Source organism: Pecten maximus, chromosome 8 (genome assembly GCF_902652985.1).
Source record: "Pecten maximus chromosome 8, xPecMax1.1, whole genome shotgun sequence".
Taxonomy (NCBI): domain Eukaryota; kingdom Metazoa; phylum Mollusca; class Bivalvia; order Pectinida; family Pectinidae; genus Pecten; species Pecten maximus.
In genome coordinates, this window is record NC_047022.1 from 10508207 (window position 1) to 10521065 (window position 12859).

At 32.0% G+C, this 12859-nt stretch overlaps 1 long non-coding RNA gene across 1 annotated transcript; it reads left to right on the forward strand.

Moving 5' to 3' along the window:
* Positions 1-481: 481 nt before the first annotated feature.
* LOC117332390 lies at positions 482-12032 on the forward strand. The gene is made up of 3 exons (XR_004533722.1): positions 482-588; positions 10681-10743; positions 11969-12032. It is a non-coding gene; the product is annotated as an uncharacterized LOC117332390 (long non-coding RNA).
* The last annotated feature ends 827 nt before the right edge of the window (positions 12033-12859 follow it).

A 12859-nucleotide genomic window follows, 5' to 3' on the forward strand; every position in this document is an offset into this window, starting at 1 on the left:
TGAACATCATGATAAGCCCGTCATAATCAAAATATCATCAAATGTTGTAATTACATTACTATCAAAAATTAGCATCGTGCTTTTAAACGGCTCATACAATTAACGATGTAGCGAAAGGTAAAGGTAACGATTTGTATCATTTGGCGCGGATTCAACAGGATTACGGAACATAGCATTCTCGTTGAGTGTTACCTTATTACGTGTCTGAAATTAGAACAAAATTTCATGGATATTGTCAACACTATGTTGTGCACAATAAACAAACAAATGCTATTGCCTCAAGAAAGATAATCCTCTGAACATAGGATTGTTCAACATGCGACAACCTATATCGAAATGTGTAGAGAAGTTATGTACCATGACTTACGGTGGTTGTTGTTAAAAGTTGTTCATATGAACACCACCGACATATGTGCAGTACATTAAAAAGATCACGTTACTCAATGTAGAACTAAATATAACTTTTGTGATTGTGAAGCACATACAGTAGACTGGTCGTAATATCGACATAATAACAGGTACATACTTGGAAGTGATATACACAACGACGAATCATTCGTTAACATCAGACACTTCTAAGGTTCTAAGGTAAGTGTTGAGTTTTGTATTATTATCATAAGACATGACTGTAGACTTTGAACTGATGATATATATGTTTTATATTCATTTTATAACGCATTTCAAACGTTAATTGTGTATACGAAACAAAGGAGTGGTGATTACCAGGAAGTTAAATTCAGGCCAGGTAGACATTAGCTCTTTACCGAAGTAAACTTTAGATATACTTGTATGTTTTTAGTAGACGCTGGTTATAAGTATCGAAATGTCTTGTTACAGTGATATATTGTTTAAAACTAATTTCGACCCCTTACCTTGTTTACCCGTACAAACAAAAATGGTAAGTGCATATAGACAAGTATATCATTCCATCTATTACGATCCCCCTGATTTTAACTGAATAGCTCCTCATGCAGTGCATGGAATCCTCCGTGTTGACATATAAAGTAGGCTATACACAAGATTGAGAGTGAATACATATAATGATTTCGGAATTTTGTTTATATTACATTCACGCAAATATTTACCTTCACAAAAGGCATTTGGGGATATCGCTGTTGCCAAGTGGGGATTTGATAGAATTTAATATATTGACTAAGAGACAGTGTTTTACAAATGTATTGAAATCAGTGAGTACTTAATATGAAGATAATGCTTGACATCAGTTACACATTAACACTTTTTTAACATCGCCCGCCCCAATTCGTATTTTTCCATTATTTGATGTAACTGAAATTAAAGTGACATTAGACGTCATATTTATATACACTGTATTATTTTGGTATTGTTTGTCTTGTTTCCATGACAATAATGTCTTGAATGAAAATGATAGCCCTTCATCAAAACGACAGCGCTGTGTTACACACTTATTTTATAATATTGATAATTAAAAAGAAACTGACACTCATATTTGGGGCCGCGGTGGCCGAGTGGTTAAGGTGTCCCTATACTTTAACACTAGCGCCTCCACCTCTGGGTTGCGAGTTTGAAACCTATGTTGGGCAGTTGCCAGGTACTGATCGTAGGCCGGTTTTTTTTTTCACGGGGTTCTCCGGATTCCTCCATCTTCAAAACCTGGCACGTCCTTAAATGACCCTGGCTGTTAATATGACGTTAAACTAAAACAAACAAACCAAACACTCATATTTGTTTCTAACTGTAATAGACTTGATATTATATGTGTACAGGAATTCCGTTAAACTCTGTGCGTCGACACTGGAATATTAAGATGTAGTTATACGGTTTTGGCTACGTTTACAAATTGGTTAAAATCGCGAAGACGTAAAGATACCAAACACTTCATATTGTCATATATGTGAGCATTATAACATTATTTGAATGAGTAATGTATCTTATGTATAGTCTGCACAAACATCAAATATAGTAGAATAAAAGTAATCTGTTTATAAAATGATGAAAGGTTTTTACCAAGTGACCATTAGTTTTAAAACGATAGCAGATTGTCGACACAAAGATTTGTAAGTTGTAAGAATTGTAACAACGTGTTTTCCTGTTTCCTTCCATTTTTAAAGGGTCGTAGTAGTAATTGTAAGATAAAATAAGGAATTTATACATCTTTGTCACATTTACCTATGTAAATCTTGCGCCGCTGGCATTCGTTTGATGATGGTATAAAATGTTTTAAACTAGCCAACTTTCAACCAGATTGCAATCGTGGATCAGCGAATGGAGCTCATTGGTCCTCAATAGTTACAAAAGCTCAATGAAGGGGTCCACTTAGGGAAGAGAGAAAGCCTAACACCGTATTCGTAAACCATACATATTTCAATTTCCTAGGAGGACTCAGAGGTACCAAGCAATTGTTTATAAGTCTATTTATCACAATCTTCATCTTGGCCAAAATTGGGTAAAAGGGTACTGTATTTTGATGTATATACAGTGTAGCCGTTAAAACATCAAACTATTGATAATAATGTTATATAACGGCATTAATCAAGCAATGCGTAGAATTTGTAATTTAAACTGTATGTCAATAAAAATCAATTAGAATTATGATGAAACATACATGAATATAATAACTAATAAATCATATGTTAATCCGGCGATATATTGTAACGTGCTCGTTTTGCAAATAAACAAATATAAATTCAACGCATCCATTGTAAACACAGCAAAGAGAAACATTACCTTCAATGATAATCTGGCCCCGGAAGGAATCTGGTTTCATGTTGTTTACTACAGTACAGGAAGGCAGCTAACAAATATATATCCACAATTAGTTTTGTGACAAAACTAAGTCGGTTCGAGAATAAGCGCATGTATTACTATAAACAAAAGGACAGATGATGTGTGAAGCAAACGCCAGTTATCTATCGGCAGTTAATGTTAATATCGCATTACCAAATTACGTGGCCTATAAGGTAATCGTCAAACTCATATAAACTGATATCTAATTATGGAATTTTATTTCTTAATTTTCTCTCCTGATGTCTTCAAAATGTGTGTACACTACCAATCTCGACCTAATATCACATTTGTCCGAACGTAATTTGTCTTCCGGGAAATAGGCAGAGTGAAATTGAGAAGTGTCATAGTATATGTCATAGATGATGTAATCGTTTCCTTATTATATTGTATAAATATGTGTAGTTTTCGACATAAATTATTAAGTTTTTGGGCCAGTGGTCGATTTAGTTTTAGTTTCAGTTGCTGAACAACAAGGTGAATCTAATATTTTATATAATTTATATACAATAACGTGATATGCACTATTATTCCGTTAAAGGAGTGGTCGAAAAAGGCTATCATATAATCATGAATATTGTGTTTAATATACAAAACTATGATTATAACACGTTATAATTGCTACTTATGTCACCAATATACGTTAAAGTCTATTACAATATCCAACATTATTACAGGTGAAAAGTACTAAGTATCACCAAAGTTGTTAAAAAATATAAAATCTGTAATAATATGTACAATAGGGTTCATTGCATTTAAAAATATGGTAGAGACGTTTGTTATCATCTGCTGATATGTTTCAATACTATACTGATACAATAATACCCGGTGCCAGATCTTTTGTGTGGATTTCTGGCCTTTTCCACCGTGATTCACCAATCTCTTTGCCTTGAGCTTTACTTGTATAGATAAACTGATATATATGTAACTACTCTTAAGGTTGAGTTCATATAACCAAACACCCATTGGAGGTAACGCTTATACTACCGCAAATGTTAGTAAAATATTCCGGTAATTAACTTTTAGAAAACACAAATTACTATCTTGGAATAATGATTGAACGCGCATTTGAAGACCTTAGAAATTGTAATCATGGGGTTGGCTGCAAAACTTAACAGAATATTCCAAGTTTTGAGCACGCTTAAGCCTATATTGTCTTCTAAGGCTTTAAAACACTCCGTTATTGATGATAATCAATGTTTGAGACTTGCTCGAAACTCACCTTCCCGATACACTTAATTTCGTGTTATAAAGCACACCCGAACGATTTCAATCACAAAAATACAATTGTTATATGTCAACCAGTTATAAGGCTAAGTTGTGATGGGATGCGTAACATCTATTTGGCGAAGATCCATTTGAACTTATTCATGGTGAAATTGTAAAAAAAAAAAAAGAAAATTCATTGCAAATATAACATAATTGATAAAATAGTCATACTCTAACACAAAGATCAATTATGTTTGCTTTATATTATTTCAAATGATTCGTCTGTTTTAGTATGGATCTGATTTAAAATGCAACTGATAAACATAGCCATCTGAGCTATGTAAGTTAGCATGCACTACTAAACAGTGATAACAAAATGCAGGTTGATGGATATAGGTAGAAATAACGTAAGGTTACTTATTTAAGGAAGATTTACGTTATTTGCAAAATCATGACATATGACAACGAAAATTAATAGATAAATTACTTGGCACAAGCTGCCTTTTGAATATATCTGAAAATACTATTTATTCAAAGTAAACAGAGAAGAGTGACATTAGGTTATATTCAAGTATTTGGTATATACAACGGTATTTGATGGGATTTTATTTGTTTATAATCATTAGTATATTGAAAATACATAGTGCTAATGCCTGTATCATGAAAAAAAAACTAATATTTTAAAATGTTTCGGGTCATTTCCATTGACACATTTGAAAGAAGAGACTAGAACTTGTAATAGCACAAACACAGTGTATGTTTCACCGTCCTTTTAAATCTGCACCAGTGTACACACCGCGGTGCTAGTATCTGTAATCTGATCTCTATTCACATAACAAAGGATTTACAGGTTGAGCGGACTTTGTTCGTTTAACGCTGAAGATATACCTATATCGTTATTACTTCAGTGAGACACATGAACTAGTCTCCTGAGTCATATGTTAGTGGTCACATTAATATTGATATACATTGTGTATTTATTAAATCGTTGCTATCACCGCAACACAAGCTATTCGTTTCTGTAGTCATAGGTGAGAAAATAAATATACGCACACATTAAAATATGGGGGAGAGAACCCAGACAGTCAGACATATATCCGATATACCCTGTTTTCTCTGATCATTAAAACATCGTCTGTATCAAATATTTGAAAGTGATGATTCACAATGAAAAGTGTTATTTTTTATCCGTTCAATCTCAATTTCCTATTGCTTATTCTGAGCTCATAGTAGTTTTGAAGAAAAATAAACATGATTTGTCTCAAGTTCCAGTCTTGAGCTGTGTCTCATTTAATTGTTCTTATATTGAGAATAGTTCAGATCCGTGGATATGTTATTTCATAAAACAGGATACATACAACAAGGTTAATTTTCTCGCATATTATTTAATCTCATTGATGTAAAGTATGTTTCTTGTCATCTATGCAAACATATTTTGTTTTCATTTTGCATTTCCTCCTTCTATCTTCGTCATATTTACCTATTCGATTGTGTATCTGTCGTGTCTTATGCATGTCTCATAATATTGTGTTTTCTGATCAGTTCTGTCAAATCTCTTATTTGATTGTCCTAGACTGTCTGGAATTTTGACAGTCCTTCACTTGCCAATCTTTACAGTAATGGTTTTGAATGAATCTTTAGACATTTTTGTTTGAACATTGTTTGGCTCGACCTACTTTTGTTTCGCAGTTTACGCATAAATAAATATGTCCATTCTTATCCGCCGGATTGTCCCATTGTACTTTTCCTGTAACGTGCATTTTTTTTTAATATTGACTGGTCTGGTTTGAAATTTGACTTTACTAGCTGGTATTACTAAGATACCGAACACAGGGGACTGTTGTCGATAACAGCTTTGCCGTACTTATTATTAGGAAACGTAATTTTGCATAGCTTTGACAATGATTTAAACGGCGCATATGTGATATAGTAATGTAATAAGTAAAATTGATGAATATGTTATCTGCCTGACCCTTGGGTGTAACCCATGTGTTTAACCTGGCCAAAGCGTATCGGTTAACTTATGTAATAACTGGTCCTTTGGATCCGTGTGACCCTTGTGTTACCTAGCAAACGTATATTGATTGATTTGCTTATGTAGTTATCTATTGACCTTCCTATGTACCTTCAATCCGTTGGCCAGCTATTTCGTATAAGACCATGTAATAGTTTCATGTAATAGTTAAAGGTCAAGAAAAAACAACTGGCTTATTCTTGTATATATAAGGAACACCTTATACCTGTTAACGGCGTCAGACTACCTGGGAGTCAGAGGAACAAGATCTATGCTCTGTCCCGGGCTTTCGCCCGGGACGGGACGGTACAGGACTGACCAGTACAAATGAATGTATGCATGCTACCGTTTACGAAGTCAAGATACATTTATTAAGCATATGGCAAATTGTATATACATAAATAATTGCGGTATTTAAAATTAAATACATGTAATGGACTCTGTCGATATTGATATAAACTAAAAGGGCAATAGGCTTTGTCTGTTGTTAGTATGCCACAAATCACTTTCGCAGCGTTTATATATCAAATCTTAATTAATCACTGTTAACAAAATATACTAAGACTCTATACCGAAGTCGGATTTTGTTAAAAAATGTCATTTGGTGTCACTGAAAATATGACTTAATTGGTAAAGGGAAGGTATTACTCTATTACAATGATTAAGAATTTGATTTATTTATCTCCTGAGAGGGTAAAACTTGGTGTAAATATGCAGATAGGCCATACTTACTCCGTAGTTAAGGTAGTTTGCATGTAAACATAATTTTTTTTCTAGTGTTAACACATGTTTTGGACATGAATACATGCGAATGAACAACATGTCGATATGGACACCTTTTTGATATAAATTGCTGAAGTTTGCGTCTTAGATGAGAACAAAACAGCATGAACGATGAACGTTGTCAGGAAACAGTTGTGTACACTAAATAAACGCTCTTACCGCAAGATCGACAACTCCTTTAAAGAGAGGGTCGTTCACCAAGTGGTATGTTGAATCATAACGGACGAGGAAGCTTTTCAACGTTTGTTGGTTGAGGGATGGTCATCACTGCTATTCATCGATATGAATATAAAAACTCTCATTAAGTGCGTCTACTAATGCATATATCATAATCGATAATACAGATAACAAAGATGGTAATGTTGCTCTTACGATTTCTTTGTAATTACGATAATTCAAATCCACTAATCAACGATGCATTATCTAATTCTACATGTATTTGACATATATTCCACTTATATCTCCATTAATTATCTTAATCTTTCCTGCCCCTCCCCTTTTTTCACTAGCATTTATTTTTGTATTCAAGTAGGCATATTATTAATAGATGTTGATGTATCGATATCGATCTGACATCTTTAACTATCTGTATATTACGTTCTTATTTTTGATGACAGCTCCTGTATGTAAGGTACGGAATTTTTTTCATGTGTAAGGGTGACTGATTGATCAGATATGGAGTCCTAAGAATCCAATCCTTTCAACTTTATCATCCATCATTTTTATATTTCTTACAATACAAAAATCTCGACACCTTAATCGAGAAATCAATATAACCACAAATGCGTTTTTGTCTCTAATATTGAAACTACTCATACTGACTAGTCATCAATGAAATTAAATCATTTGATAGATGGGTTATATAAAAGAACAAATAGTAAATAAAACAACCATATTTGCAGATAAAGACGTTATGTCTATAAAACCGACAACCGAGAAGACATTGTAGCAACGTGTCGCTGACTGGTTATCACAACAAAACAGTTCTGCAACGATAACCTTGTGTATATACACACATCTAACGTGTGTAGTGTATTTTAAAAGATCATGTTACTCAATGAAGAGCTAACGCATTGCACATGTTAACTAAACAGCCTACATTGAGGTGATACACACACCGACGAATTAGTTTACATCATTTACTTCTAAGGTTCTAAGGTAAGTGTTACTCAGTGTTTAGTATAAGATGCCGCTTTAGACATTGATCTGACGATATACTTGTTTTATATTTATTTGATAACGTATTAAGTGTAGCTTGTTATATGTAACAAAGGGAAAGTAGATAAACAGGAAGTAAAATACAGACTGAATAGACAGTAATGCTTTACCCAAGTGAAGTTTCTATGTACGTGTATGTATTTCAGTAGACGAGGATTATAAGTCACGCAATATCTTGTTATGCAGGTAAACATATTATTCTGTACAACCAAAACAATGACGATGGATAAATTGGTTATTTGGAGTATTTTTAGACAAGTTTTTGACAAAATACTCGCTTTACGTTAGCTATTCATGCACAAATTATCCTATAACAGCAGACAACGCTACTTTCAAAATTACATCGTTAAGATTACGTGTAGGAACGTCACAAAGAGATGGCGTCAAAGTTATCTTACTGATTACGACACTTTTTGACACTGTTAATTTTTCGATGTGTTGATTTTTGTTTTTAAGTATATATCAAACGGGAAACAATTCAATATCCTCTATAGGATTCCTAGTTAGTTTTAATACCAATATATAGTTTATGGTAAAGTTGCAAGTTTGTAGATGAATTGATTTAGTTTGCTTCCGTCTGTTGAATGTTTGAGGTTTTTCTTTAAAAAAAAGACACAAACGAAGAATTGAATTGTACAAACTCCCATTTTCCTCCCCGCTGTTAATAATTGACGGTTTGAAGGGAATACATATGGTAAAAAAAAATCAATTTTATGATTATGAAACACCATATAAACTATTAGAAAATGTACATAGTGATTCAGAATCGAAGTTTTTACTTGGCATAAAACGGGAAACAATTCAATATCCTCTATAGGATTCCTAGTTAGTTTTAATACCAATATATAGTTTATGGTAAAGCTGCAAGTTTGTAGATGAATTGATTTAGTTTGCTTCCGTCTGTTGAATGTTTGAGGTTTTTCTTTAAAAAAAAGACACAAACGAAGAATTCAATTGTACAAACTCCCATTTTCCTCCCCGCTGTTAATAATTGACGGTTTGAAGGGAATAAATATGGTAAAAAAAAAATCAATTTTATGATTATGAAACACCATATAAACTATTAGAAAATTTACATAGTGATTCAGAATCGAAGTTTTTACTTGGCATATTCCGTTCATCATTCAATCCATTTTTGTTCGACCAATTCGAATTTAACTTAAACTGAATAGCTATCGTTGTTATGCATTGAACACGTCACGTTCGCATTTAAAGAAGGCTTAATGCAAAAGGTTTTTCTATATAAGAGTTTTGTGTTATTTATATATCAGCACGTGAAAATCATCAATTTTAAAATCTGGTGAGCTTTTGTTTGAATACTGAACAAATATAAAATATTTCAAAATAGACAAATGAAGTGGTTAAACAGACATTTAGATAACTAAATCAAAGCTGAAAAATATTAAGCTATATATATGTGTGCAAGAACAATACCCTATAATCTATGATAACTGTAACTGACTATATCAACCGAATAAAAGCGACGGATTTTCTGGGTGTATGATATATTTTGGTAATTGAAGGTATCAGATAGATAATCGATTTTTTTCCACTTCACAATTTTGCAGCTAAACATACTAACATGAATCGCCCAATTATCGATACTATTATGGATATGTGATCGGAATACATTACAAAAACAACAGCTGAAGCATAATGAAATTAATAGCTAATTGAATGACTTGTTATATTCTAGAGCCATAGGAAGCAGACAAAAATCACACTCTATATCTAAATAGCAAGTATTTCACATGAGTGAACAAATAACGAAAGAAAAATAATAGAATAATGTGGCAGGATATATCCAAAGAGTTCAGATTACTAAGTCCATATTAAAAGATTACAAAAAGAGCTGCTGATAACCATCAAACATTTTTCTTTTCCTGGCAATATGCGATTGTTTTCAAATATATTGTTCAGTATTATCCAAATTAAAACAGCGGAATCCACAGAAAAAAAAAAAACATTTATTTTCCGTTATTTACACAGACTTCGAGTCAAAATGGGGGTAGAATTCAAGTTTGCTATTTGTATTGAAATACGATCCAAGTACTAAAAATGTATAACTATATCTACATAAACCTGAACATTTTGACAAATCACGAATGGATTGTTCAATAAAGCCTGAAATGCCTGTGTTATCATGTTTTAATCAATAACAATAAATGAACCCCCTTTCTACATAGTTTGAAAACAATGCAAAACGTAGTTTGTTAACAGTTCTCTATGGTAATGGAAATCATTATTGTCACGATCATCAAGGTACGGAGGCATATAGGGACATCAAATAAATACTACACCTTGATAAATCAGTTCTACTTCTATGTTGATAAAAGGATTTGTCTGCAAAGTCAAAATATCTCTGATGTGTTAGTCAGTTTAAGGACGTAAATGTATATGAGAAAAGTATGTTAATACGTAAGTTATGTATATATAGTGCTACAATGTCGTTTCAGTTGCTTTATCATATACACATTAAGTAGCTATATTATATCAACATTGAGTAGCTTTATTTTCAATACTGATTAGATAGCTACAAGTAAAGAATATAGATTAGTGTGCTAGTTGAATGGTTATGATTTACAAATTGAGATATTTATATTACGATAAGTAATTGTAAGCATAATAGAATGAATAAAATGAGTCACGTGAGAATCACCTATTATTGAATAGTTTCACTTGATATGTTGCAGGGGTCAAGATTATCAAGCCAACATCGATAAAATGGAAAGGGAATTGCAAAATGACAGGAAACGGTGAGTTTGTTCAATAGAAAAATATTATCTATAGATTTGAATGAAAATTAAAACAATAATGAAATAATCATGAATAAAACGTACTTCATTTAAGATTAACCAATCTGATGTTATCAATTTATTTGATAGATAATGGATACATGATCGGAATAAATAAAAAAAAAAAAAAAACAGATGAAGAATAATGAACTTAATACATAATTGAATGACTTGTCATATTCTAGAGCCATAGGAAGCAGACAAAAAGTACACTCTATATCTAAATAGCAGATGTATCACATGCATAAACACATAGCTAAAGAAAAGTAATAAAATAATGTGGCACGATAATTCAAGGAGATTACTAAGTCCATACTAAATAATGCAAGAAGAGTGGCTGATAACCATCAAACTATTTTTTTTCTGGCAATCTGCGATTTTTTCCAAAGATATTGTTCAGTATTATCCGAATTAAAACAGAGGAATCGACAGAAAAAAAACCCATTTATTTTCTGTTATTTACAAAACATGTTATACAGACTTCGAGTCAAACTAAGGGTAGAATTCAAGTTTGCTATTTGTATTGAAATACGATCCAAGTACTAAAAATGTATATCTATATCTACATAAACCAAAACATTTTGACAAATCACGAATGGATTGTTCAATAAAGCCTGAAATGCCTGTGTTATCATGTTTTAATCAATAACAATAAATGAACCCCCATTCTACATAGTTTGAAAACAATGCAAAACGTAGTTTGTTAACAGTTCCCTATGGTATTGGAAATCATTATTGTCACGATCATCAAGGTACGGAGGCATATAGGGACATCAAATAAATACTACACCTTAATAAATCAGTTATATTTCTATGTTGATAAAAGGATTTGTCTGCAAAGTCAAAATATCTCTGATGTGTTAGTCAGTTAAAAGTATGTAAATGTAAATGAGAAAAGTATTTTAATACGTAAGTTATGTATATATAGTGCTACAATGTCGTTTCAGTTGCTTTATCATATACACATTAAGTAGCTATATTATATAAACATTGAGTAGCTTTATTTTCAATACTGATTAGATAGCTACAAGTAAAGAATATAGATTAGTGTGCTAGTTGAATGGTTATGATTTACAAATTGAGATATTTGTATTACGATAAGTAATTGTAAGTATAATATTATGAATAAAATATGAGTCACGTGAGAATCACCTATTATTGAGTAGTTTCACTTGATATGTTGCAGGGGTGAAGAGGATGAACTCCACATCGCAAACTTGCAGGATGAATTGGAGAGGGCAAGGACAGAGTAAGTTTTTTTCAAGAAAAAGAATTACATTTAGATTTAAATAATGATAAAAACAATAATGAAATAACCATGAATAAAACGTACTTCATTTAAGATTAACCAATCTGATGTTATCAATTTATTTGATAGATAATGGATACATGATCGGAATACATAAAAAACAAACAGATGAAGCATAATGAACTTAATACATAATTGAATGACTTGTCATATTCTAGAGCCATAGGAAGCAGACAAAAATTACACTCTATATCTAAATAGCAGATGTATCACATGCATAAACACATAGCTAAAGAAAAGTAATAAAATAATGTGGCACGATATATTCAAGGAGATTACTAAGTCCATACTAAATAATGCAAGAAGAGTGGCTGATAACCATCAAACTATTTTTTTTCTGGCAATCTGCGATTTTTTTCCAAATATATTGTTCAGTATTAACATGTGATACAGACTTCGAGTCAAAAGGGGGATATAATTCAAGTTTGCTATTTGTATTGAAATACCATTCAAGTACTAAAAATGTATAACTCTATCTACTAAAACGTGAACATGTTGACAAATCACGAATTGATTGTTCAATGGAGCCTGAAATGCCTATATGATCATATTTTAATCAAACACAATCCATTGTCGCCCATTCTACATAATTTGAAAACAATGCAAAACGTAAATTGTTAACAGTTTCCTATGGTAATGGAAATAATAATTGTCACGATCATCAAGGTACGGAGGCATATAGGGACATCAAATAAATACTACATCTTAAAACAATAATATGTTTATTTTGTCTTTGTTTATAAACGATTCGTCTGCAAAGTCAAATAT